The following is a 26,193-nucleotide window of genomic DNA, read 5'->3' on the forward strand; positions in this document are numbered from 1 at the left end:
TAAAAATTCAATTTCAATTTCCTTGATCTTTTATGCTTTTATTTTGAAAATGATGACATAGTTCTTAAATTTTCACATCAGAAAGGTCATCTGAGGAAAATGGGCTTTAACAACTCTAATCTTTTATGGGCATTTTTTTTCAATTTTATAAAGCTGATTAAACCCCCCCATATAGGAGTTATCTGCAATATATTTTAATTCTGTATCTGCTGATTACAAACACTTGTTTCACTGTGCCATTGTGTATATGTGGGTAAGAAAATGAGTAGTCATCATTTTAAAAATAAATCATAGTTTGGTAGTAGGCAGGCAGCACTAATGTCTGCCAAAGTTCCTGTTCAGTTTATCACTTGAAGGTCTACTTCATATGTTTTTACTTCATTAAGCAATGGTAAAACACTTAATAAGTCCCTTCCAAGTCAAGGTGCGTCAGTCACCATACCCCATCATTGTAAAACTGAGTTAAAGATATTGCCACAACAGATTACCCAGACGCTTGACAAACTACCTGATATTGTTTCATTCTGACCCTGTCAGGCAAAATTTAGCAGAATTAGGATTGACATTAAAGGCATTTCTGAAAAGGTCAGGATCTTATCACATCACTTAGAGAAAGCTCTGTAAGGAGTTACTTCAAGTTGGGTGGGAATCTTAAATTCTAGGAAACTTCAAGACGACATTCAGAGATTCCCCGTGACTTCACTGACTTTGTTGGAAAACTGGAGGGTATCGTGTTGACAGGGCTATTAACTTAAATAACTTCTAAGACTTGAAGGCAGCTTAGTCAGAACTTAATTCGAGAAATCATAGAAAACAACCTACTGTGTGAGGGAAGAAGGGGATAGAGGGAAAAAGGGAGAGCACAAGATGGAGGGAGGGAAGGGGGCGAGAGACACTGTCCATTAGCTAGTTCATTTCTCATTCCCAAATGCCCACAACAGCTGGGGCTGGGCTTAACTGAAGCTAGGAGCTGAGAACTCACTCCAATTCTCCCATGTGGATGGCAGGGACCCAACAACTTGAGCTGTAACTTGTTGCCTCCCAGGGTGTGCATTAGCAGGAAGTTGGAATTGGAAGCAAAGCTGGAACTCAAGCCTAGACATGTTGGTAGGGGATGTGGGCATCCCAGGTGGTATCCTAACCATGACCAAATTACCCAGTCCTTGAACCTCTACATTTCTACCTAGTCATGAATGGTACAATGTCAGCTATGTCCTAGCAGTCCTTTCCAGTCTCAGGTCTGATTCCAGTAGTTTCTTATCTCCCAATTATCTCCTAAAACAGACTCTTTAGTCTTGTCAGCTCTACAGAAAGACAAGTTATATTGCAGCCCATTACTCATACTATTTTCCTATTGTTTCTTCTTCCTTTTCCCATTTCCTCATCTAGCTAAGTCCTCCCCATCATCCATCATTAAAGGTCCATTTCATCAGATGCACTTCTTTGATTCCTACAACAATGAAAAGTTACCATTTCTTGAGCTTATATTACTGACACTTTGACTCTATTAGTTTTATTGAGATTTAATTGATATACCAAAAAATTCACCAGTTTAAAAATCTACAGCAGTGGGTGTTTGGTCTGGCAGTTAAGATACCCACATTTCATACTGGAATATCTGCATTTGACATCTGACTCTGGATTCTGAATCCAGCTTCCTGCAATTGTGGACACAATGGTGATCAGCAAAGAAGTTAGGTCCTTGCCACCCACATGGAAAACCAGAATTGGGTTTTGGGTTCCTGGTTTCTTCCGGGACCAACCCTGGCAGTTTGTTGGTATTTGGGGAGTAAATCAGAGCACTCTTTCTCTCTCAAACATGTCAAAAAATTTTAAAAAGTTTAAAATTCAATAATTTTAGCTAACTTATTGAGTTGTGCAACCATCACTACAACCCACTAAAAAAAATCCCTTATACCTGTATGCAGTTCCTCCTTGTTCCCACACCTAGGCCCCAACACCCAGTCATCTAATTTCTGTATCTATAGTTTTGCCTTTGTAGAACATTTAACATTGAAGGGATCATAAAGTATCTGGTCTTTTTCATTTAGCTTCTTTCACTTTACATGTGTTTTCCAGATTCATCCATATTGTAGCATGTATCAACACTTCATTCATTTTTATAATACTCAATTGAATAGATGTATTATATTTTGACAATTCTCTCAGCATCTGATGGATATGTGAAGTATCCTGTTGTATTTGGCCATTAAAAGTATCCTGTTGGGCTGCCACTGCCTGCAAAGCCAGCATTGCATATGGGTGCCAGTTTGAGTCCTGGCTGCTCTACTTCCAATCTAGCTCCCTGCTAATGCACCTGGGAAAGCAGCAGAAAAATGGCCCAAGTGCTTGGGTCCCCACACCCATACTAGTGTAAGATGCTCCTGGCTCCTAACTTCACTCTGGCCCAGCTCTGGCCATTGTGGCCATTTGGGTGGTGAACCAGCAGATGGAAGATTTCTGTCTTTCCTTTTCTCCCTGTTACTCTACATTTCAAATTAAAAAAAAATCTTAAAAAAACATTATTATGTCCATTTGAGTATAAATTTGTGTAGACGCGTTTTTATTATTCTGTAGATACTTGGGAGTAAAACGGATCATATGGCAAATTTATTTTCAAATAGTAAATTTATATTTGAGAAATTTAGAGACTTAGATATATCTATCCATATCTATAAAACTTTACAATTCATCCTCTTAAAATATGCAGATCAGTGGATTCATATGTTGAGTTATGTAACAATTACTAAGATTAATTTTTGAAGCATTTTCATTATAGGGCTTCCCTTTGGAGTAACCTTGCATCCATCACTGACAATTTTCATAGAAACTCAAAACTTAACATACCCAACCCTAGTTTTGTAAATGAAGGAGGCTCATCAAAGCCACATGCCTCATAAGTATCAGAGTACACAGTTAAACCCAATCTTAACGGATCAACAATCCATATTTGACTGTGTAAAGTATTTCCATATCACCATACTGTCACTAATCCTCAGAATGTCTCTTCATCGGATATTTCTAGGATTTTCCTTTAATTTCCTGTTTGTTTTTCCTTTGTCACATTATCAAACATTCTTATCTATATCTTCTCAAAAACTGAATATCTTCTCTACAACTAAACCATAAATTGCTGTAGACAAGTGCATATTATTTTGACTTCTTCTTAGTCTCAAAAGTACTGTAGAAAAGAGCTCAAAATAATTTTATAATAATTGGTTATTCCTCATGACTTGCCTAAGTCTCTACACTTACAAATGTCTGTTTTAGTCTTTATAAAAATATGTGTCAATGTAGCATCGGCAGCTGAAGCTCCATTATTTTTTTTTAAAGATTTTATTTGAAAGAGTTACACACATACAGAGACAAAGAGACAGACACAGAGAGACAGACACAGAGAGACAGAGACAGAGACAGAGAGACAGAGACAGAGAGAGACAGAGACAGAGACAGAGAGACAGAGACAGAGACAGAGAGAGAGACAGAGAGAGAGGTCTTCCATCTGATGATTCACTCCCCAATTGGCTGCAACCGCCAGAGCTGCGCCGATCCAAAGACAGGAGCCAGGAGCTTCCTCTGGGTCTCCCACATGGGTGCAGGGGCACAAGGACTTGGGCCATCTTCTACTGCTTTCCCAGGCCATAGCAGAGAGCTGGACTGGAAGTGGAGCAGCCGGGTCTTGAACCAGCACCCATATGGGATGCCGGCGCTTCAGGCCAGGGCATTAACCTGCTGTGCCACAGCGCCGGCCTTGCTCCATTACTTTAAGATTTTTTTATTTATTTGAAAGGCAGAGTTACAGAGAGAGAAGGAGAGACAGAGAGATCTTCCATCTGCTGGTTCATTCCCAAAATGGCCGCAATGGCTGGTCGGAAGCCAGGAGCCAGTTTTTTCCAGGTCCCCCACATGGGTGGCAGGGATCCACAGACTCAGGCCATTTTCCTCTGTTCTCCCAGGCCCATTAACAGGGAGCTGGATCAGAAGTAGAGCAGCCAGGACTGGATTGGAAGTGGACCAGCACCCACATGGGAAGCCAGCATTGCAGGCACTGGCTTTATTTGCTACACCACAACACTGGCCTCTCCATCACTTTCTAGAGTCACCTCACCCGATAGCAATCTGTCCTTGGAATTGTTCTACCACTATGTATATGGTACATGATGTAGTTGTTCAGAACTTTGTTTTACCTGAATTTGGCCTTGCCCTGTAGGTGTTAATGCCAATACATTAGACCTCACCTTCCCAAATTGATAAAAAGCTTCTCATAAGACATGGATCTAAATAGCATAGCCAAAATGAGAGCTTAAATTATGATTCAACACCTAGATTACTTTGCCTGTTTACTGTGCCCATGGCAAAGTCTTTTTTTAAAATAAACAAAGGGAGAGAGTTTTAATAACTTAAAATTTTATAGATAAATTATCATTTTGACACAGCTTTCCTCATTGTCATTGTTTACCTCAAAGACAAACCACTATCAGAACATGCCTGTGACTACAGATTCTAGTTTAGGCCACCAAAGATTAGGGATGGATCATCCCTTGCCTTGCATCCTCTTAAAAGTTTCCTCTGGTCTGTTTTAACAAAAACCAGGAGGAAGATGAAGCTAGGCTGCAGAAGCAATGTAAAGATAGGTGGCAGGCCAATTAATGGCTGCTTTACACAATGATCTGCCATCAAGGAGACCCAACAGGCCAGTCCACTGCATTGGTTTTCTATGTGGGAAGTTGATTCAGCAGAAGTTGGCTTATGAAGAGCCCTGGCAGCTGTGCCAGCCAAGAGTTGTGTCACTGGAAATGGACCTGCCCTAGAGTTGAAGGGCTCCAGGTCAGAGCCACAGACGTTGTTTGCTCTAAGCTGTAAAGCCCTTCACTCAGCCCAGCTTCCAAAGTAACCACTGCTGTCAAGGGGATGGCCAACTAGGGTCAACAACACTGCAGGCAGAACTGCCCCCTACCTTCTCTTCAAGCCAGCTCTCCTCCCAGGCCAGCTAGGTAATGGAAGTCAACAGGACATCTCCCTCATGATGTACCCCTTGTAAACAGATAGATGGGTCTGGGCCTCATAACTGGCAAGGCCTTAAAGCCCACCTGATTATTTTCAAGCCCTTTCTGTCAGTTTCTATTTGCATCTCAATGATAAAACTCACTCATGGTTTAGACAGCTTTTTTAGGGTCTCTAGTATTGACTCGGTCCTCGGTTTTAGATACTGTGAGTTTAAACTGCTTGTTAGATTTGTTTTCTCCAGACTTAAAATTCTAGGTAGCCATGCACACGAAACCTCTGATGGAAGCAGTTTCTGCAAGCCGGCACTGCATCTCCCTGGAGAAGCCACCTCCTGCTGGAACCCTGTCTTGACTCCCCTTCCCAATGTCACCCCTTTTCAGCATGAAGCAGCCAGGGTGATCATCGTCCAGTCCCCCCTAAAAGATGTTCAGGTACATTCATGTTAAGGAGGGGATATGAGGAGTCAGATGGCTTAACAAGTAGTCAGGGTGGTCCCAATGGAATCTGGGGTATAAAACACTTGCTTCCTTCCCCAAAAATATTATATTTAGCAAGAAGAAACAGGCCACCCTCCTTCCTTTGGAATCTCCAAATTTACCATGAGACCAGCAAAGGAGCTCTTCCTGATCTCACAGCTTATTGTGAAAACAAGTTACCTATCCCACTCTTCTGGATGGTCTTTTGTTTTATTGTGAGCAGGCCAGACAGGATGGAGAACTGTAAATCAGGTCCTTTGGGATTTTTCCCTGCTTGGTAACTGAATGCCAATCTGATTGTCAAGTTTTTTTTTTTTTTCCTTTGAAATTGTACTTAAAACCCTGAATGCTATGGGGCCCTTTGGGTTTATTTCCTCTCTTGGAAGCCCCCTTCCATGGCCCTCTGGCTGGAGTTCTTTGACTATAATAAATCTTTGTAAATCTCAAAAAAAAAAATGGGTTGAGTTCTGAGCTCATTGTTTTGGCTTGACTCACCCCTAGCTGTTGCAGGCAGATGGAGAGGGAACCAGCAAATGGAAAATCTCCATCTCTTTCTCTCTGCCTCCCTCTTGCTGTGTCTCTTTCAAATAAAAATGAAAGAAAAAAAATGTAAAAACTGCTCATGGGCAAATGCTATGTTTTGTTTTGGATTCCTTGTCTTAACCAATGTAGTGATAAATAAATAGTACATCTCTAATAAATGTTTCTTCCATTGTTTGAATGGCATGAACAGCATCATGAAGAAGTCTCTCATGTGTCTTGCTCTGGGAGAGGAGAGTCTGGCATTCTCCTCCATGCTGAGGCTGCTACTATTGTGCTGCATGCCTTTGGGAAAATTGCCTCACCCTAAGCCTCTGCTCTGCCATCTGTAGCACACACAGTGTTTGGACTGGAAGATCTCAGTATTGCTTCCCAGTCCTGAATCATTGTCTCAATATATTTACTACAAGTTCTCAGCCATACATCCCAGAATTTTAATATTCAATCATTGTGGCTTGATATTAAGGATGTATCTACTAAAAATTCTTATCACCTTCTTATGTTCATTTTTATTAACTTGAAATAGTTTTCACCTTTTGTGCACATGTGTTATAATATCTTTTTTTTTTTTTTTTTTTTGATAGGCAGAGTGGACAGTGAGAGAGAGAGACAGAGAGAAAGGTCTTCCTTTTGCCGTTGGTTCACCCTCCAATGGCCGCCGCGGCCGGCGCGCTGCGGCCGGCGCACCGCGCTGATCCGATGGCAGGAGCCAGGAGCCAGGTGCTTTTCCTGGTCTCCCATGGGGTGCAGGGCCCAAGCACCTGGGCCATCCTCCACTGCACTCCCTGGCCACAGCAGAGGGCTGGCCTGGAAGAGGGGCAACCGGGACAGAATCCGGCGCCCCGACCGGGACTAGAACCCGGTGTGCCGGCGCCGCTAGGCGGAGGATTAGCCTATTGAGCCGCGGCGCCGGCCATGTGTTATAATATCTTTAACTCATCCTGAGATGACTTTTTCATCATTATCAAACTTAAGAAGCTTCCACAATATTTTCTCATGTCTAAAACTCCTTCCTTCCAAGAACAATTTGCTCCCTCAGATTCCTTTCTTAGCTTGTATCCTAGAGCATCTTTCCTACAAAATAAAGTTTGTGCAAGTATTTTCATCTCCCCCCTGCTTGTTTCTCTTTCAGAAAATATTATTCATGGACATTAAATGCAGTCATATATCAAAATCAATGGAGCATTTTCTCATTAACTGATAGAAAAATGAGAAAATTTGATAATAAAAAATTGAAGGAACTAGAAATTTTCTATAATTGTCATCCAGATTAACTTTTAAACAAGCTATTTTATTTTTACACAGCATCTTACTTTATATATAGCCCTGAAAGTACCTAAACTAGTACGTTAATTTTAAAATGTTATTAGATAACATTTATACAGTTAATAATAGATCCTGTTGCCATGGAACCTTAACTGGATTTTCTAGCTCTGAGGGTTGATTTTTCAGCAATTAAACCTTTAGCTCTAATGTTTCATTAACAGATTTTTTATATGAATGTAATTATTTGGATGAGGATATTGAAAACATTTCCTAGTTTGCAAATGATACTTAAGTTGAAAGAAAAGCAAAGAATGAATGAACTGTAATCAAAACCTTAAAGAGGCATATAGTTCAGATGACTGAATCAATATAAAGCAAAACGTATTCTCACATTGAGAATGCTTGGAACTCAGAAAGCAGATGCACTGGTATGCCTGCTCTCCACCTCCTTCTACAAATACATTACAAGAATGGGAAAACATAGAAGTTATCAGGAGAGAAAGGATAATCTTTTCAAATTATTGCCCCCCAGGCAAAGTACAACCAGAAGATTATTAGTGGCTTAATAATCTGCCAATTCTAAGACAATAAATCAACTGACATAATCTTGTTTATATTCAAGTTGCTCATTACAGTACATCTGGACTTGAGTCAGCAGTATTGATCATGCGCTTTCTGTTCTGGACCACTGCTTCCGAGTAGTACTTACTAATTAAAATGTGATAGCTAACCTCAGTGTTGAAACAGATGGAGAAAGATAATGTTTTCATATTTGGATTACTGAATAGGAAATCATAAATGCGTAATCATAACTCATACCTATGAAGGGAAGAAAAACAAATCTTGAGGAAAGATAACAGGATATGCAGTCCTGGATTGGCAGTGACAAGGGAATTGAGGAAATGATCAATTCGTGGTTCTGGAAGCTGGAGAAGCAGTCTGACAGGGAAATGGCAAAGTGGGTCTTTCTGAATAAACATGGGCTCTGAATTCCAGGCTGTCACATGTTTGGTGAAATGCAGAACTGTTAATGTGAACCAAATTCAGCTGTTTTAATCAAGAATTCTATTTCTTTTAAAAAATATATATAAAAATGAAGCAGTGTGCTATTTGTAATTAGAGACTAATCAGTTTGAATCCTAGATGAATGATTTGTGAGTTGTTACTAAACCTTTATAAGGGTTCCCATTTCCTAATTCATAGAATCATTGTGATTAAAAGAAATGACAAAATACCTAACACTAAAAAAGGTATTTGATAAATAGGTGTTATTATAATTAGCATTAATTATTAGTAAGAAGAGATGTGCTTCTTATTTACCCCACCTCATTACCAACTGCTTATTGGTAGCAGTTTTTCATAATTGTGGCTCCCATTTTTTAAAAATTTATAATTTACTTCATACTTGAATCTGCAAATCGAGTCTAATGAAGATGATGGCAAACATTACAGAAATAATAAATGCACTGAAAGAAGTACACAGTAAATAAAATATATTGCTCCCATACTTAGAATGTGTTTAGAGTCTGGCTAGAGATATAAAACATGAGCACCGACATGAAATAGTTTACCTTATAAAGTGATTAAAAAGGTTATCCAATATATTTTAATACTCTGTAAGTGTTCGCAACCTTTGGGTACTTTATATGAATTAGTTCACAGTATTATCCCCAATAACCTTAAGTAAGGACTATTATTCCCATTTTACAGATAAAGAAACCAACACCCAGAGCTTAAATAAGTTTTCCAAAATCACAGGTGTCAAGTGGCAGTGTCAGGATTCAACTCTGTTCCTAAAGTACATGTTCTTAAACACCTGACTATACCACTTCTCATATCAACTGATAAAGTATAGACAAAATACCTAAAGGGCTGTGGACTGAAAATTCAAGGAATTTAAATAGCAATGGAAGATAATAAATGTATTAAAAGTCACAGAATGAAATTCAGTGTTTCATTCATAAGAGTATATCATGGTGAAAAAAATCAAACTAGGAACACTGTCATCATCAATTTATGGCTTACTCACTGAGAAGCAAGATATCTGAAGATATTCAGTAGTATCTGCATACAATGTCTGTTTCAATCTCTATTTATCAAAGTCCTTTCTTGAGGAAGGTTTTTTTTTTTTTACAATAAAATATGCTGGTCATATTGGAACAATATTTGAAAATCACATTTTATCTCAATCATAATGAAACTCTCTCTATATTACAAGTATTTCTGATAAACAATATATAATTTGTATTGAATGATTTTTCATCTTGCCTAAATTTCATTTCTAATGGTTGCTTATGCTCTGCCACAGCAATTTCTCAGATAAACTTCTTTTAGTTGTGGAAACACTTTTCTGACTACATTATTTCTCCATTGTCCTATCCATTCAAACAGGCTGCAATAAAATTCCATTATGTGATTTTTCATGGGATTGAGAAAAGAAAACATCATAAAGAGGAAAATGATAAAAGCAAGATATATTGCTCCACGGAGACTTTCCTCTGAAGCTCTCTTTGCAGTAGACAGCTGTATACTCACATCTGTATCAGGACAACATGGAGGCTGTAAGGAATCATGTGCAGCAATCCTGCTTTTAAAGATTCATTTCCCATCCCAATTCTTTTTGTAAACTGGGTGCAGTGTAAGAGAACCACTTGAGGTTGAAATGAGAAGCAGGAGTAATCATGGCCATCCTGTCTGACTTATTGGAGATTCAGAACACTGACTGCCCCAGACCTACTATGTTTTCTAGTGTTATCCTAAAAGGTTTCCTAGCTTCATGACACTCTCAGTTGGTTCCTGGAAATAGCGCCAGTGTCAGCATCACTAGAAAGCTTGTTAGAAATCTAAAACTCCAGTCCCACCCCAGGTCTGCATTATAGCACAATCCTCTGGTGATTCCTGTGTGCACTAAAGTTTCAGAGGCACTTCTCTAAAGATGCCAAGAATCCCAGCTGAGGAAAATGTTTTCTCTTGGCTGAGAGGGAACATATGGAAAGACTTGAACCCAAGACAATGTAAAACAAAAGGGTAGAATTACTAAGTCATAAAAGTATGAAATATACATGTTTACAAAACATAGATTGCATATTCTAAGTTCAATACCACCCATGAAAGCTTTGAGACATCTTAACCTATCAGCCTCATTAACTCCATATTTGTCCTCAGTCTTTTGGGAGGATATATCCACCTCACTGACATCCATACTAGCCCGGCAGTGAACGATTCTTAAACTTTATTATTGTCCTTAGAATCATCTTTTTAAACATTTATTTAGGGCTTATTATATAGCAGGTATACTGTCAAGTGCTTTCCATACTCTTCTTCTGCATTTTATATATGGGAAAACTGAAATTCATGGAGTAAATAGCCTAAGTCACATAGTTAAAGGTGCAAATATAAAGTAATGTATATCTACCTTTGGAGGTTGAGCTAGTAGGCATTGCCTACCTTTCTGGTCTTTTTTACTTGTGACTTCAGGCTTCCTTTTCTGGTACAATGTGAAAGCACTTCTGTTCTGTATCTACTCTGGGTGTCTGGGTGAGAAAGACTTTTTTTTTAAAGATTTATTTGAAAGTCAGAGTTAGAGAGTTAGAGACTGACTTCAACCTGCTGGTTCATTCCTCAATTGGCTGCAACAGCCAGAGCTGTGCTGATCTGAAGCCAGGAGCTTCTTCCGGGTCTCCCATGTGGGTGCAGGGGCCCAAGGACTTGGGGCATCTTCTGATTTCCCAGGCCATAGCAGAGATCTGGACTGGAAGTGGAGCAGCCGAGACTCGAACCAGTACCCATATTGGATGCCAGTACTGCAGGCTGCAGCTTTACTGGCTATGCCATAGCACTGGCACCAAGATATTTTCTCAATAGGCTCAAACACCTACTCAAGGCTTCAGGTCTCCCTGAATGTCCTCAGACATATCTAATGTCATGGCTCGAGGCATTCGTGACTCCTCCTCATCCCCATACTTACTCTGGTTACTCATTTCCTTTCTCATCTTGGCTTGCCAGGTACATATTGACATAGCAATTGGTAGGTTTGTTTTATTCTTTGTAAAACACGATGTCTTAATCCATTTTTCCTCTTCACTGTAGTCCTAATCCCTTTATCAGTCATGTAACTTTTCCTTCTATGCTTTGAGGACAGTGGCTTTATTTGTCTAGTTCTATACAGTATCCTTAGATCCTACAACAATGACTAGCATAAAATAAGCACTCAAAGATTATTTGTTGATTGAACAAATCTTGGTAAGAACAATATCTTTGGATTATGTGTTTGTTGGATCTCCTCTCTATCCCTACTTATTTCATAGGTTATCTATCTCATCTTGTACAATAATGTAAATAACATTTATCTACTACTCAAATTTTAATTTTAATCATGACTATATATTTCATTCCATATTTGTGCATCTAACTACTCGAGATCTCCCCTTGATTACACTACATGTATCTCAAACTGAACATGTCCATCCCCACCCTTGTAACTTTTTGTCTGTAAATGGAATAACTACTACTCAGTTACTCAGATCAAAAACCTTGGCGCATGCCACGTTGTATTATCTTTTCTATCCTACCACCAGTTAATTATCAAGTTATATGGTGTTGACATTCAAAACACATTCTGAATGTGGTCACTCCTCAGCACCTTTACCACTCCCTTCCTTGTCCATACCACCAGTCTGTGTCTGATCTATGGCAGTAACCTCTGAACTGGCTTCACTGTTTCAATTCTTATCTCTCCAAAATCTTTACTAAACAGCCAAGATAACCTTTCTAAAACATAATTGAGACCATGTGACTCCTCTGCTCATAAGCCTTCAATGGCATCATTCCATTATAATGAAAATAAATTTGACTGTAGCTTATAGAGTCCCACTCTTACTGACCCATATTCCCTCATGTCGCTGAGATATAACCAAATCTTGCTTTCACTTCTTGTAATATTGCAATCTTAACAACACCTCGAAAAAATTCATAAATCACTGTTAGGAATGCCATCTTCCTCCCAGATTTTAGATGGCTGGCTTCTGTATCTCGTTCACATCTCAGTTCAGTTGTCTTCTCAGAGAGAAGGCCTTTGATCCTTACAAGGTAAAATAGTGCTCCAGCTGTACTACAACATTATTTACCTTGTTGTGTTGGTTTATTTCTCTTTATAGTATTTATTACTACCTAACACATTATATGAGGGTACTTCAAAATTCTGAGGAAAATGGAATTGATAAATCTTTAAATTTTTATTAATATGAGATAAATTTAGTGAAAAATTGCGATGCATGCATATGAGGTCTTTAGAAAGTTCATGGAAAATAATTTTAAATATATGCATAGTTCTCATATGTTCCATTTCCATGAATTTTTATTTTTAATACATACAAGTTTAATGTATTTTATATACAGATTTAGGAACATAGTGATACTTCCCCTACTACCCTCCCTCCCACTCATGCTCCAACCCTTCTTCCTCCATCTCCCATCCCCACTCTTAATTTTTACAAAGATCTACTTTCAATTTACATAATGATAGTAAAGTTAACCCCACACTAAGTAAAAGAGTTCAACAACTAGTATGAAGAAAAAAACTATTCCTCAATGGAAGAGACACGGGCTGTAAACACTGAATTTTTGAAGGTATTTCATGTGCATGGATTTCATAATTTTTGAAGTTCTATTTACTTTTCTGGGAAATTGGATTAAAAGTTTATTTTGGTGCACCAATTTTTGAAATCCATGCAGATGAGGGGTCTTCAAAAAGTTCATGTAAATTGCATATTATGAAAAAAAAACTACAAATGAATTTCAAAATTTTTCCAGAAATTTTTGAAGATCTCTCATATGCATGCATTTCAAATTTTTTCACTGATAACAATTATCTGTTAATATCATTTTCCATGAACTTTTGGAAGCACCCTTGTATGTATTCTTTACATTCATTTATTGTTTTTCACCTAGAATGTAAGTTTCTTGATAGTGGGCACCAGATTGATCTTGCTTACTGCTCTATCACTGGTGCCTAGAACACTAACACGTAGAAGGCACACTGAATTGATTGAATGAATGGTGGTGGACATCACCTTTGTCTTTGGAACTGTCCACATTCTGTTTCTCTTCAAGCTAGTGAATATGAACACTTATGCTATTTCATTAGTCCCAACATCACCTGGACCCTTTCCATGAAGATGAAGTTTTCCATTCACTAAATACATCTACTTCATGACTTATCTACATAGTATAAATAATCACTACTCTTTGCTCACAGTAAATACTCAATCTTTCCTTCTAGTCCTGTTTTCATTCTGAAACTTCTGGAGTCTGAACTATAATTTGTATTTGTATAAGTCTACTTAGTATCACATTTATTGGTCCCTACTCTTCTATCACCCCTGAGGATGAATATGTCTTTTCATTTTCTTTCTTGGACTTTTGCACAAGACTACAAACAACCTATCAATATGAAATCCTGACAGGACTCCCTATAGTAACTGTGTGTATGTATACATGTGTGTAGGTACGTGTGTGTATATCTTTCTCTTATCAATGAGATTACTAAATTTTTGGAAGTAAAATCTTATATTTTAAAAAATTTAAAAATCCTGCAACCATATGCTTCCCTCTTTTTAGACTAGCCCTAACGTCAGAATTTTATTATTTCTGGTAATAATAAATCATTTAAAGGAAGTATTTTATATACACACAGACACACATCTTGAAATTTTAACATTAATACATATTGAGAAAAAAATCTTTGGTCAATCCATGAGTCCCAATTCAGGGCTCAGAAAATAGGTCACTCTAGCTATGGTCCTACTGCCCTGTTAGCCTAGATTCTAGATCCCCACAGACTTTAAAAATAGCTCCCTGGAGTAGACATTGCATTGTCATCTTGCCACTATTTTCATTAGGAGGTCACATGAAGGAGAAAGAATTCTCAAGTCCATCAGTGAGATTACATAAGTTTCCTTTCTTACAGTAATTTCTTAGTTGTTTTAGCTGGGTGTGAAAATGGTTCTAAACAATATAGAATACAGCGAGAACTGTAGCTCAAAACATTAGAGGGTATCTTTTCAACATCCTCTCATCTCCTTTCTCTGACGCTCGTATCTTGTCTTGTACTGATACCTATGCACTAGATTCCTTCATATTGCCTCCTAGACAAGGGCTTAGATTTTCACATCCCAGCCAGCCAGCCATTCAATAAATCTTTACTGAGCATTGGTGTCTGCTGGGAACTGTGCTAGGTGCTAAGGATAAAAGGGCAGATAAAGTATGGTCCCTAAGTGCCACTTGCTTAGTGCTTCTCCTGGGAACTAATTATTTCCTTTATTATTGTAAATACTTAGACAGGAAGCTTTGCTGATGTTCTGTCCCTCTGACAACATTAGCTGCAAAAATAAAGTACCTTTTCCTAAGTACATCAATATTTTCTTTTGAAATTTTTTGGTCTCATAATGATAGGTCTAAGAGTCAAAGGGATCACATAAACAAGACTAGTGTCTGCTAATACTAACTGATAGAATAAAAAAGGGAGAGAATGATCCAACATGGGAAACAGGATACACAGCAAACTCATAGAATGGCTGTTGTCCTAAATAGCACTCTGGCCTCAGAATCAGCCCTTAAGGCATGCAGATCTGGCTGAAGAGCCCATGAGAGTATTTTAGGCATGGAAAGCCAAGATACTCTGGCAAAAAAAAAAAAGGTTCTAGGCTAATCCTCCACCTTGCGGCGCCGGCACACCGGGTTCTAGTCCCGGTTGGGGCGCCGGATTCTGTCCCGGTTGCCCCTCTTCCAGGCCAGCTCTCTGCTATGGCCAGGGAGTGCAGTGGAGGATGGCCCAGGTGCTTGGGCCCTGCACCCCATGGGAGACCAGGAAAAGCACCTGGATCCTGGCTCCTGCCATCGGATCAGCCCGGTGCGCCGGCTGCAGCGGCGGCCATTGGAGGGTGAACCAACAGCAAAAGGAAGACCTTTCTCTCTCTGTCTCTCTCTCTCACTGTCCACTCTGCCTGTCAAAAATAATAATAATAAAAAAAAAGGTTCTAAATGAAAGATCTCTGTGAGTGAGATCCCAGTAGAAAGAATGGGCCATCAAAGAAGGAGGTACCTTTCTCTGAAGGGAGGAGAGAACTTCCACTTTGACTATGGCCTTGTCGAAATAAGATCAAAGCCGGCGAGCTCAGGGGGCTTCCATGGCCTTGGCAACTCATGACTAGAGCCTGGGGAGATTGCTGACGCCTTAAACCAGAGTGTCAATTTGTTAAGTCAACAACAGGAGTCACTGTGCACTTACTCCTCATGTAGGATCTCTGTCCTTAATGTGTAGTTCAATGTGAATTAATGATATGACTAGTGCTCAAACAGTATTTGACACTTTGTGTTCTGTGTGGGGGCAAACTGATGAAATCTTTACTTAATATATACTAAGTCGATCTTCTGTATATAAAGAGAATTGAAAATGAATCTTGATGTGAATGGAATGGGAGAGGGAGCGGGAGAGGGGAGGGTTGTGGGTGGGAGGGAAGTTATGGGGGGGAAAAGCCATTGTAATCCATAAATTTCCAAAGTACAGTTTATATCTACTAAATAAAAGGTCACTGGCCAAAAAAACAAAAACAAAAACAAAAAAGAGAGAAATTTTTCGGTCTCCTATAGGCTCTAGGACAAAACAGCAGTATTAGCTATAATTTTAACTGCCTATTTTGTGGTAGACAATGAATTGTTTCAGATTCTATCACTTAATACATAACAAATGAGACTCAGAGAAAGTTATATCATTAGCCCAAAGTCACTGGGTTAACTGGTAGCAAAAATGGAGTCTAATCCCAAATTCACACTTACCATACTGCTTAATGATAAATTATGTGTCTTAACCCAAAGTACAGCCATTTTTAATGACAGAGGATTATCTGAGGAAGCTAAAGAAATCCATAGACGTCACAGTACCCAGATTTTTAAAATATATTACAGGGCTGTTATAATTAAAACAGCCTGATTCAGGCACAAAAATAGGCATAGACAAATAGAACAAAACAGAAACCCAAGAAATTAATCCACACATCTATAACCAACTAATCTTTGACAATTGAGCTAAAATCACTCCCCAGAGAAAGGAAAGTCTTTTCAATAAATACTACTGCAAAATTGGATTTCCACATGCAGAAGTCTGAAACAAGACCCTTACCTTAAACCCTATAGAAAAAATCAACTTTCAATAGATTAGGGATCTAGATCTAAGACCTCATATAATCAAATTACTAAAGTAAAAAATATGGGGGACAATGCAAGACAAAGGCATTCTAGGCAAAGACTTCTTGGACAAAATTCCTGAAACTCAGTCAATAAAAGCAAAAATGAGGGCCTGTGCCATGGCCTAGTAAGCTAAGCCTCTGCTTGTGGTGCTGGAATACCATAAAGTTACCAGTTCATGTTCTGGCTGCTCCTCATCTGAAACAGCTCTCTGCTATGGCCTGGGAAAGCAGAAGATGGCCAAAGGACTTGGGCCCCTGTACCTGCGTGGAAGACCTGGAAGAAACTCCTGGCTCCTGGCCTCAGATTGGCCCAGCTTGAGCTGTTGCAGCTACTTGGGGAGTGGATGAATGCATGAAGATCTGTCTCTTCCTTTCTCTCTCTGCAGCTCTGCCACTCAAATAATTAAGTCTCAAAAGCAAAAATGGACAACAGGTATTAAATCAAGCTAAGAGGCTTCTGCACAGAAAAAGAAATAAAGTTAAGTGGCTTCCAGCAGAATCGGTGAAAATATTTTCCAATTATACATACAATAAGGCATTAATATCCAGAATATATAAGGAGCTCAAGAAACTCAACAACCAACCCAATTAAGAAATGGACAAAGGACATAAACAGGCACTTTCAAAAGAGGAAACACAGTAGCCAATACACTCATTAAAAAATGCTCAAGATCATTAGCCATCAGGAAAATCCAAATAAAAATCACAATGAGGTACCACCATATCCCAGTTAGAATGACTATCATCCAGAATTGAAAAAAAATAGCAAATAATTGTAAGGATGTAGAAAAAAAGCTATCCTAATACACTGTTGGTAGGAATGTAAACTGGTATAACCATTATGGAGATTCCTCAGAAAACTAAAAATAGATCTACCATTTGACCCAGCCATCACAGTTCTGGGAATATATCCAAAGGAAATTACAGAAGCATAAGAAAGACTTATGTGCACTCCTATGTTTATACAAACCCAATTTGTTATAGCTAAGATATGGAATGATGCTGTCCATCAACAGATGACTGTGTAAAGAAAATGTAGAACAGATACACAATGGAAAGCTAGTCATGAAAAAGAATGAAATTCTGACATTTGCAACAAAATAGATGCAGTTGGAGATTATGCTAAGTGAAATAAGCCAGAAATAAGCCAGTATATATATATATATACTGCTATAGTTTTAATGATCTGTGATTATGACAAATTTTATTTATGAGTAAAATGTACATCTTTTCATTTCATTTTCGTTTATATTCATTACCTCTATTCCTGCTTAACTATGATCTTTTACTTTTTATTTGTTGAATATTTAGTGGAATATTAAGCCTTTGACTATGATGTAAATTAGCAATATGTTAGAGAGGAAGGAAGGGAAGGAAATGAGGGAGGGATATATTAGTATATTGTTATAACTAGTCTAGGAACTATATAGAATCTGTTCTCTTTGTACTAATATATTAACATGAGGCTTGATGACAGTTATATTGTAATTATGCATTCATTGTGATACTAAATTTAATGTTAATAAATTCCATAAGGAAAACAATGATTTTTTCCTATTGTGATACTTCATTTATCATAAAACAAGGCTTTTTATTTACTCAGCTGCCCATTCTTGTAACTTACAGCTCTAGCAATTATAAGACTGATACATTTTAAATACTCTTGATTTTTAAAATACATTTTTACTATTATATTAAAATCTGTTTATAAAAAAATGAACTTCAGAATCACTGTTTTAAAGTGCAGGTGCCAGCACTGCGGCATAGCTGGTAAAGCTGCTGCTTGGCAGGCGCCGCGGCTCACTAGGCTAATCTTCCACCTTGTGGTGCCGGCATACCGCGTTCTAGTCCCGGTCGGGGCGCCGGATTCTGTCCCGGTTGCCCCTCTTCCAGGCCAGCTCTCTGCTGTGGCCAGGGAGTGCAGTGGAGGATGGCCCAAGTGCTTGGGCCCTGCACCCCATGGGAGACCAGGAGAAGCACCTGGCTCCTGCCATTGGATCAGCATGGTGCGCCGGCTGCAGTGCGCAGGCCGCGGCGGCCATTGGAGGGTGAACCAACGGCAAAGGAGGACCTTTTTCTGTCTCTCTCTCACTGTCCACTCTGCCTGTCAAAAAAAAAAAAAAGCTGCTGCTTGTGGTGCCAGCATTCTATTTGGGCACTGGTTCAAATCCTGGCTAATCCACTTCCCATCCAGCTCCATGATAATGTGCCTGGGAAACCAGAAGATGGCCCAAGTGCTTGGGCCCCTGAGCCCATATGGCAGACCCAGAAGAAGCTCCTAGCTTCAGACCACCCTAGCTCTAGCCAGGTTGCTTCCATTTGGCAAGTGAACCAGAGGATGGAAGAACTTCTCTGTCTCTCCCTCTCTCTATAACTCTTTCAAATAAATCAATAAATCTTTTTAAAAAAGTTAATGGAATTTTCTGTTGACTTTGTATGAAATCTATAAATTTGAAATATCCTATACCTATAAACCTATAGATCAATTGAATTAGAAAAACTAACATTTTTAATATTCAGATATCCTTGTCAAGAAAATGGTATATCTCCATTTATTCAAATTTTATTGTTTCTCAAGTAAATTTGGTAGCTTTAAAAAAATGTAAGCCTTATGTTTTCCTTATTAAAGTTGTTTCCAGAATGTAAAGATATTTATGTTTTAAATATTAAGTTCTTTTTACAATTTCTAACTGATTGCTACTGGCACATCAATAGAGAAGTATAGCATAATCCATAGGAACTACATCAATAAACCTTTAAAAAAGAAAAAGAATCACTTATTGTCATTTAGGAAACATTCTCTACTGGAGTTGCCTGCTGCGGAATCAAAGAGTTATGATATTGCACATCACCCATCAAACTCAGAATTTAAGGCCATGTCCTTATTCAACAGTAATCTTTCTCAGATGAGAGAGAAAACATTTATCAAGACACAGGAAGAAAGAAAGTAGCTATCACACAACTCAAAACACTGGGACAAAAACAATGATTCTGATTAAATTTTACAGAAATTTTCAGTCTGCAATTTTGTTTGGCAAGTTTAAATCCCAAATGAAATTTTAGAGGAGATGTTATATGCCCTTGAAAAGTAGGTTTCTAATGAAAATACTGACAGACCTTAAGAAAGATTGAAATACCAGGCATACCTCTAATGTCATTTAAGTATAAATAACAAAATATTTGTATATATAGACAATGTTAATTGAAAAGTTTTTCTCCTTTAAAATCATTGTCTTCGGGCCGGCGCTGTGGCGCAGTGGGTTAAGGCCCTGGTCTGAAGCGCTGGCATCCCATATGGGTGCCAATTCAAGTCCCGGCTGCTCCTCTTCTGATCCAGCTCTCTGCTATGGCCTGGGAAAGCGGAAGATGGCCCAAATCCTTGGGATCCTGCACCCACATGGGAAACCGGGAAGAAGCTCCTGGCTCCTGACTTCAGATCAGCACAGCTCCAGCTGTTGCAGCCATCTGGGGAGTAAACCAGTGGATGGAAGACCTTTCTGTCTCTACCTCTCTCTTTTAAATAAATAAATGAATAAATAAATATTTAAAAAACGTAATTGTCTCATTTATTATATTCAATATCCCCTGTCTTTTACTTGAAGTTACTATTAGGATATAATCTAGGGGGCCAGCGCTGTGGTGCAGTGGGTTAATGCCCTGACCTAAAGCGCCAGCATCCCATATGGGCACCGGTTCTAGTCCCAGCTGCTCTTCTTCCAACCCAGCTCTCTGCTATGGCCTGGGAAAGCAGTAGAAGATGGCCCAAGTCCTTGGGCCCCTGCACCTGCGTGGGAGACCTGGAAGAAGCTCCTGGCTCCTGGCTTCGGATCAGTGCAGTTCTGGCCGTTGCGGCCATCTGGGGAGTGAACCAACAGAAGGAAGACCTCTCTCTCTCTCTGCCTCTCCTCTCTAACTCTGACCTTCAAATAAATAAATAAATCTTAGAAAAAAAAGTTTGCGTGTGGGAGGGACGTTATGGGGGGGAAGCCATTGTAATCCATAAGCTGTACTTTGGAAATTTATATTCATTAAATAAAAGTAAAAAAAAAAAGAAAAAGTGCTTGTATCTATATCAAGAATTCCTACAAACGTTTAAAGAAACAAAAAAACCTTGAGAAAGTTTATAAGCATATGATCAAATAATTCACTAAAAATGAAATCAGCTTGGCTAAAAAGCATATGAAACTGTTTGATCTCCCTAGAACCAAGGGAAAACAAATTGAGGCATTATTTCTGCCAAACACATTGGTGAATCATTAAAAGTCTGATAAGTTGAAGTATGAGTTGGGATGTGGAGAAACAAGACAGAAGTCGTAAGGCAATATATTAATGTAGCTCATTTGAGAACGATTGATCTATACTGGTGTTCTATCAAAGTGAAGACACAACCTCTTTACCCAAGGACCCAGAAGTTCCACTTACGAGGAACCTAAAGGAACTCTTGAATGTATGTGCAGAGATGTATGCAATAGTGTCCTTGTAGCATTTCTTGTGATCATGAAAAATTGAGAATAAAGTCATTCTATCAAAAAAAATCAAAGCTATTAAAAAAGGATATCTATAAAACTTTAATTATTTAACAATAAGTCATATTTTCAATATTAAGGATATGATATTTCTAAAATATCTATAGTTCTCTTCGAACTCCTCATTAATTATAACTACTGCTTATACTATCAAAACAGCTACTTTCTTCTAAAGACTCATGTTCATTTAGTGAATATAAAAATCCACTGAAGCCTTTGTAAATTTATAAAAGTCATTAGCCTCAGGATTGAGGTTTCTAATATAGATAAAAGTTAAATTTTGAGGGCAATCAATATACAGCATAAGAATTCTTGTTAACTACAATCTGAAGTCATAGATGAGAGACTATCTAAGGCATGAGGTCACACTACATTTCTCAGCCATTAATCAGCTTTATCTGGTTGCCTGTGATCTTCTAGCAGCTTCTATGAGTACAACTGAGATTAAAAGGCAAAGAGGTGAATATACAAATTAAGCCTGGAGCATCCTGTTCTAACAAAAAGTAAGTAAATACTCAAATGAAACCACAAAACATAGATGAAGGTATTTTCAAGGAACACAAGAACAAAAATAGAGAGCTCCCAATGGCCAAAAGTTGGAACACTTTTTTTTTTTTTGACAGGCAGAGTGGACAGTGAGAGAGAGACAGAGACAGAGAGAAAGGTCTTCCTTTTGCCATTGGTTCACCCTCCAATGGCCACCGCGGCCTGCGCGCTGCGGCTGGCGCACCGCGCTGATCCGATGGCAGGAGCCAGGTGCTTCTCCTGGTCTCCCATGGGGTGCAGGGCCCAAGCACTTGGGCCATCCTCCACTGCACTCCCTGGCCACAGCAGAGAGCTGGCCTGGAAGAGGGGCAACTGGGACAGAATCCGGCGCCCCGACCGGGACTAGAACGCGGTGTGCCGGCACCACAAGGTGGAAGATTAGCCTAGTGAGCTGCGGCGCCGGCCCAAATAATATATATTAATACTCTTCCCTCAAAGAGGTGGAGTATAACACTTTCTCATTATGTGTGTGTCGCTCCCCCTCTTCGCGGAGGAACGACACAGGACCCTGCGCTGTTCTTTTGTCTGCTCGGCCCTTCCCGGGTTTGCTGCTGGTCCTTCCTGGGTTGGCTGCCGATCCTTCCACCTCCGTGGAAGGGCGGCTCCCCCTGCCACTTTCCCCACTTCCGCGGGGGAGCAGCACACCGCCAGCCGGCTCTCTCGGGGGCTGCTCAGATGTTATTCGGATGTTCCCCTTAGATGTTCCCTTTAGATGTTCCTGGTGCATGTTGTCTCTCTCCTCCTTTATAGTCCTCTTCCACCAATCCCAACTCTGCTGCCCACACGCCGAGTACGCTGCTCTCCTCCAATCAGGAGCAGGATCAGCTCCTGCAGGTTATTGGTCGAACTGGAGGCAGCTGTGTAAAAGTTGTTTACTCCTCTCCCAGCGCCATATTGTGGGAGAGCAGATGCACAGAATAAGTCTTAATTCCAGTAACTTAGTCTAGTCCGAGTTGCTCCCCACATGTGTGGGCTACACATTATGACTTCCTACCAAAGTGTACAATAATGAAAACTGGCAGGTACAGGGAGGGTGTGGAGGGAGTAAATTTACATTGTAGACATCTAAGAGATACCATCTCAGCCAGGTAAACCAAAATCATCAACAGTGAAAAGTCATGGTGCTAATATCCACCCTTGAAGTAATGTGAAATAAAACAGTATTTCACATGTCTCTGTGGTCTTCCTCCCAAAAAATTAAATGTTAGTGTAATCATAAGAAAAACCTGAGATGATTTCCTACAGGGCATTCTACAAAATGCCTGCCCAGAACTCCAAAATTATCCCAGTCATCAAAAACAATAATCACAGAAACTGTCACAGCTAAGAATAGCTGAAGAAAACATGACTACTCTCTAATATGATATCCTAGATGAGATCCTGAAGCAGAAAATTGATATCATGTAAAAACTAAGGAAATTTGGATAAACTATGGACTTCATCTAATAATTATGTATTAAGCCCAACATTATGGCACAGTGTGTTAAACCTCTGCTTGTGATGCCAGCATCTCATATGGCATAGGTTTAAGTACCAATTGCTCTACTTCCAATTCAGCTCCCTGCTAATATGATTAGGAAAACAGCTGATGATGGCCCAAGTACTTGGGCCTCTGTCACCCCCATGAGACACCCAGATGGAGTTCCAAGCTTCTGGCTATTGTGGCCATTTGGGGAGTGAATCAGCTGATGGAAAATCTCCCTCTCCCTAACTCTGCCTCTCAAATCTATTAAAAATTATGTATCAATACTGTTTCATAAATTGACAAATAAACCATAATAATGTAAGATTTAATAGTAAGGGAAACTGGAAAGGTGCATGGCAAATCTCTATACTCTCTTCTTAATTTATCTGCAAACCTAAAATTGGTTTATAAACAGATTCACTATATTAAGAGTTCATTTAAAAATAGATGGTCAGAAAAATTAGGTGTTATAGTGAAGAAAGGTGAGAAATTATATTCTTGGAGGAAAATGTATGAACAGATATACCAGAGAAGCCTTTCCTAATATCAAGTCCATCTTATGTAAATATCATAACCTAGCTCATTACAATAGGAAACATAATTTCAATTGAAATCACTGCTTCAAAAATACCTATGTACAATAAAATATTGATGTAACTTACAGTTCTCTTATCACCAATGATATAAGTAGAACTCACCATATTCCAAATTAAACCATATATCACTTACTTAAGTTTGCTTTCCTAAATGGGATGTCAAGAGGTAACCAGAGAAATGAATAGAGGTTTGTCTTAGAATGTGTGATACAAAGCATGGATTCTAACCATAGGATCTTAGAGCTCAAAAGAGTACAGGAACATCAACCGTTCTAAGTTTATGATGTCTAACATTTTAGTGGGGTACTCATGTCTTATAAATATCTACAGAGAGAGTTCATGAATTTTCAGGGTTATACTCATGGTCAAGGATACTTGTGTTATGGTTTCCTGAAATTGGCTGATAAGGCCAACTATTTTGCAAGATTCCATTTTGTAAGAATTTTCAGTAATAACTTATAACCTAGTTTTAAGATTGCTGTGTTTAAGATTATTGATTAGGAACTCCTAACTTTATTTACTATTATACATGTCTGCTAACTAACCTCCAAAAAATGCTTAAAGTTAAAAATCAGAAGGTGTATTACATTTCAGTTGATATATAAGAACGTATTATCCCCTGCAGGTATGATAAACATATGTCTAAGTACTGTGTGGCTTGGCACATAGTAGGTATATATAATCTAATTGTTCAATTTATGAATAAGTGGGGCAATCTTTCAACACATTTGGTTTAAAGGCTCATAATTTAAGTGCACACCCTGCTTTTCAGTGGCTAATAGGACCAAGCAAGCAGGAGAAGACTAAAGGTATAGTTGAGAAGGGCAGTAAATTCAATCATCCTCTCTCTGATGCTCTGCCATTGAGAACATAGGGAAAGAAAGTCAGAACATAGTCAAATGGTGAACATTGCCCTTTGGGAAAGTATTTATACTAACTTATTATATTTATACTTAAGAGGATCAGACAAAAAAATCTAGGATTCCCTCCCACCCCCTATGTATGTGTGTGTGCGTGCATGTGTGTCATGTCCCATCATTGTCACTAATCTTCTTGCTTCCCTTTATATCCCAGCCTCCACTGCCCCATCACCACACAAAAGCTTCAGCTAGAGCATGAGTTTATCTCTGCACTACCCATGACATCATCCTCTTTGATTCCATTAGTTTTCTACTCAAATAAAACCCATGCTGCTTACTTGTCATTCTTCCATTTTCTTATTCAATAACAGGTATGGAGTGTCCACTATATGTCAGGCACAATGCTAGAAGTTTGAGGGACAAAAAATGATGAGGACTCCATGATCAGAAGTCTAGAAATGACAAAAAGTCACACAAATGGATAACTGTAAAGCAATGTTCAGAGGCTATAATAAAATCATGTAAAGAGGATTATGGAAATACATAGGAAGTAATGCTGCCTACCAGTAGATCAGAAAAGGCTTCACATAGAGGTAATATTCAACTATTCTTGCAGTATGAGTAGGAGCACAATATGTCCAGAATGTGGTAACATATTCTAGGTAAAGAGAACAAAGGTAGCTGCATGAACAAAATGAAGACATAATAGGACATGGTATAACTAGGAAAATGTGACTGATGACATCAAGTAGAATGATGTAAATTGAGATTGTAGCATGACAGATTAGGAAGAACTTCATTATGTTAAGTATTTTAGGTTTTAAACTGTGAGAAATGAAGACTTGTAAGCAGAGGAGTAATGTGATTGGAATGTGGAATAACTTTGGTTACCTTTTGGAGAACAGATTGGTAGGCTGGGGAAAAGAATGAGGACAATGACAGTCAAATGATGACAGATTATGATGGCTGGAGGTGAGGAATTTGCAAAAAGAAAGTAGAAAGAAAAGGAACAAGTGAAAAAGATTAGCAAAACAGGCTTGTTACTCAGACAAGAGGGAAAAATGACTGACAATGTTCTGATGATAGAACTGAGGAAAACAGAGTTCATGGTCAATGACTTCCATTCTGTTGAAGCTAGAAGGTCCAATCACCTACTGTGAAGGAGGAAGACATGGCAAGAGGTAGATATTAGGTGGAATGGGAAAGGAACCCACATCAGAAGAATACAAATATTGTCTCATAAAAAAAGTGCTGAGGGATCAGCCTAGTTTGTACAACTTCAGTTGTTGTAGTCAACTAATAGAAAACTTGGATGGTTGAGTGTGTTAAGCAAACGATATCAGGAAGTCAGAATTTATCCATGGGAGAACATAAAGGCAGGTGATCAGAACCCTAGCCCCAGTAAACATAAAACTAAAAAAAAAGCCATTTAGGGTTTAGCAGAATAAGTCGAGTGTGCATTCACAATACAGACTTATAAGATCTAAATCTATGGGCCAGGGAATCAAAGACCTAAATTGAAATGAAGCAGATGAGAAAATATTTCCTTTGCATGTAACATCAGTGTATAATTTAAACTACAAGTAGTATTTTTAAGGGGAGAAAAGTGTGGTTTTGTGTGGTATTTAGAACAACGGATGGTTAGAACTATTTTTTATGTTTGGGG

The 26,193-nt window shown here is 38.8% G+C and overlaps 1 protein-coding gene across 6 annotated transcripts in view; it reads right to left on the reverse strand.

Moving 5' to 3' along the window:
• The window catches only part of TENM1 (teneurin transmembrane protein 1), an 870,866-nt gene that overhangs the window by 720,108 nt on the left and 124,565 nt on the right, over positions 1-26,193 (reverse strand). The window lies entirely within an intron of this gene.

This window comes from Oryctolagus cuniculus, chromosome X (assembly GCF_051225735.1).
Source record: "Oryctolagus cuniculus isolate XC-2025 breed Fujian yellow rabbit chromosome X, ASM5122573v1, whole genome shotgun sequence".
NCBI classification, from domain to species: domain Eukaryota; kingdom Metazoa; phylum Chordata; class Mammalia; order Lagomorpha; family Leporidae; genus Oryctolagus; species Oryctolagus cuniculus.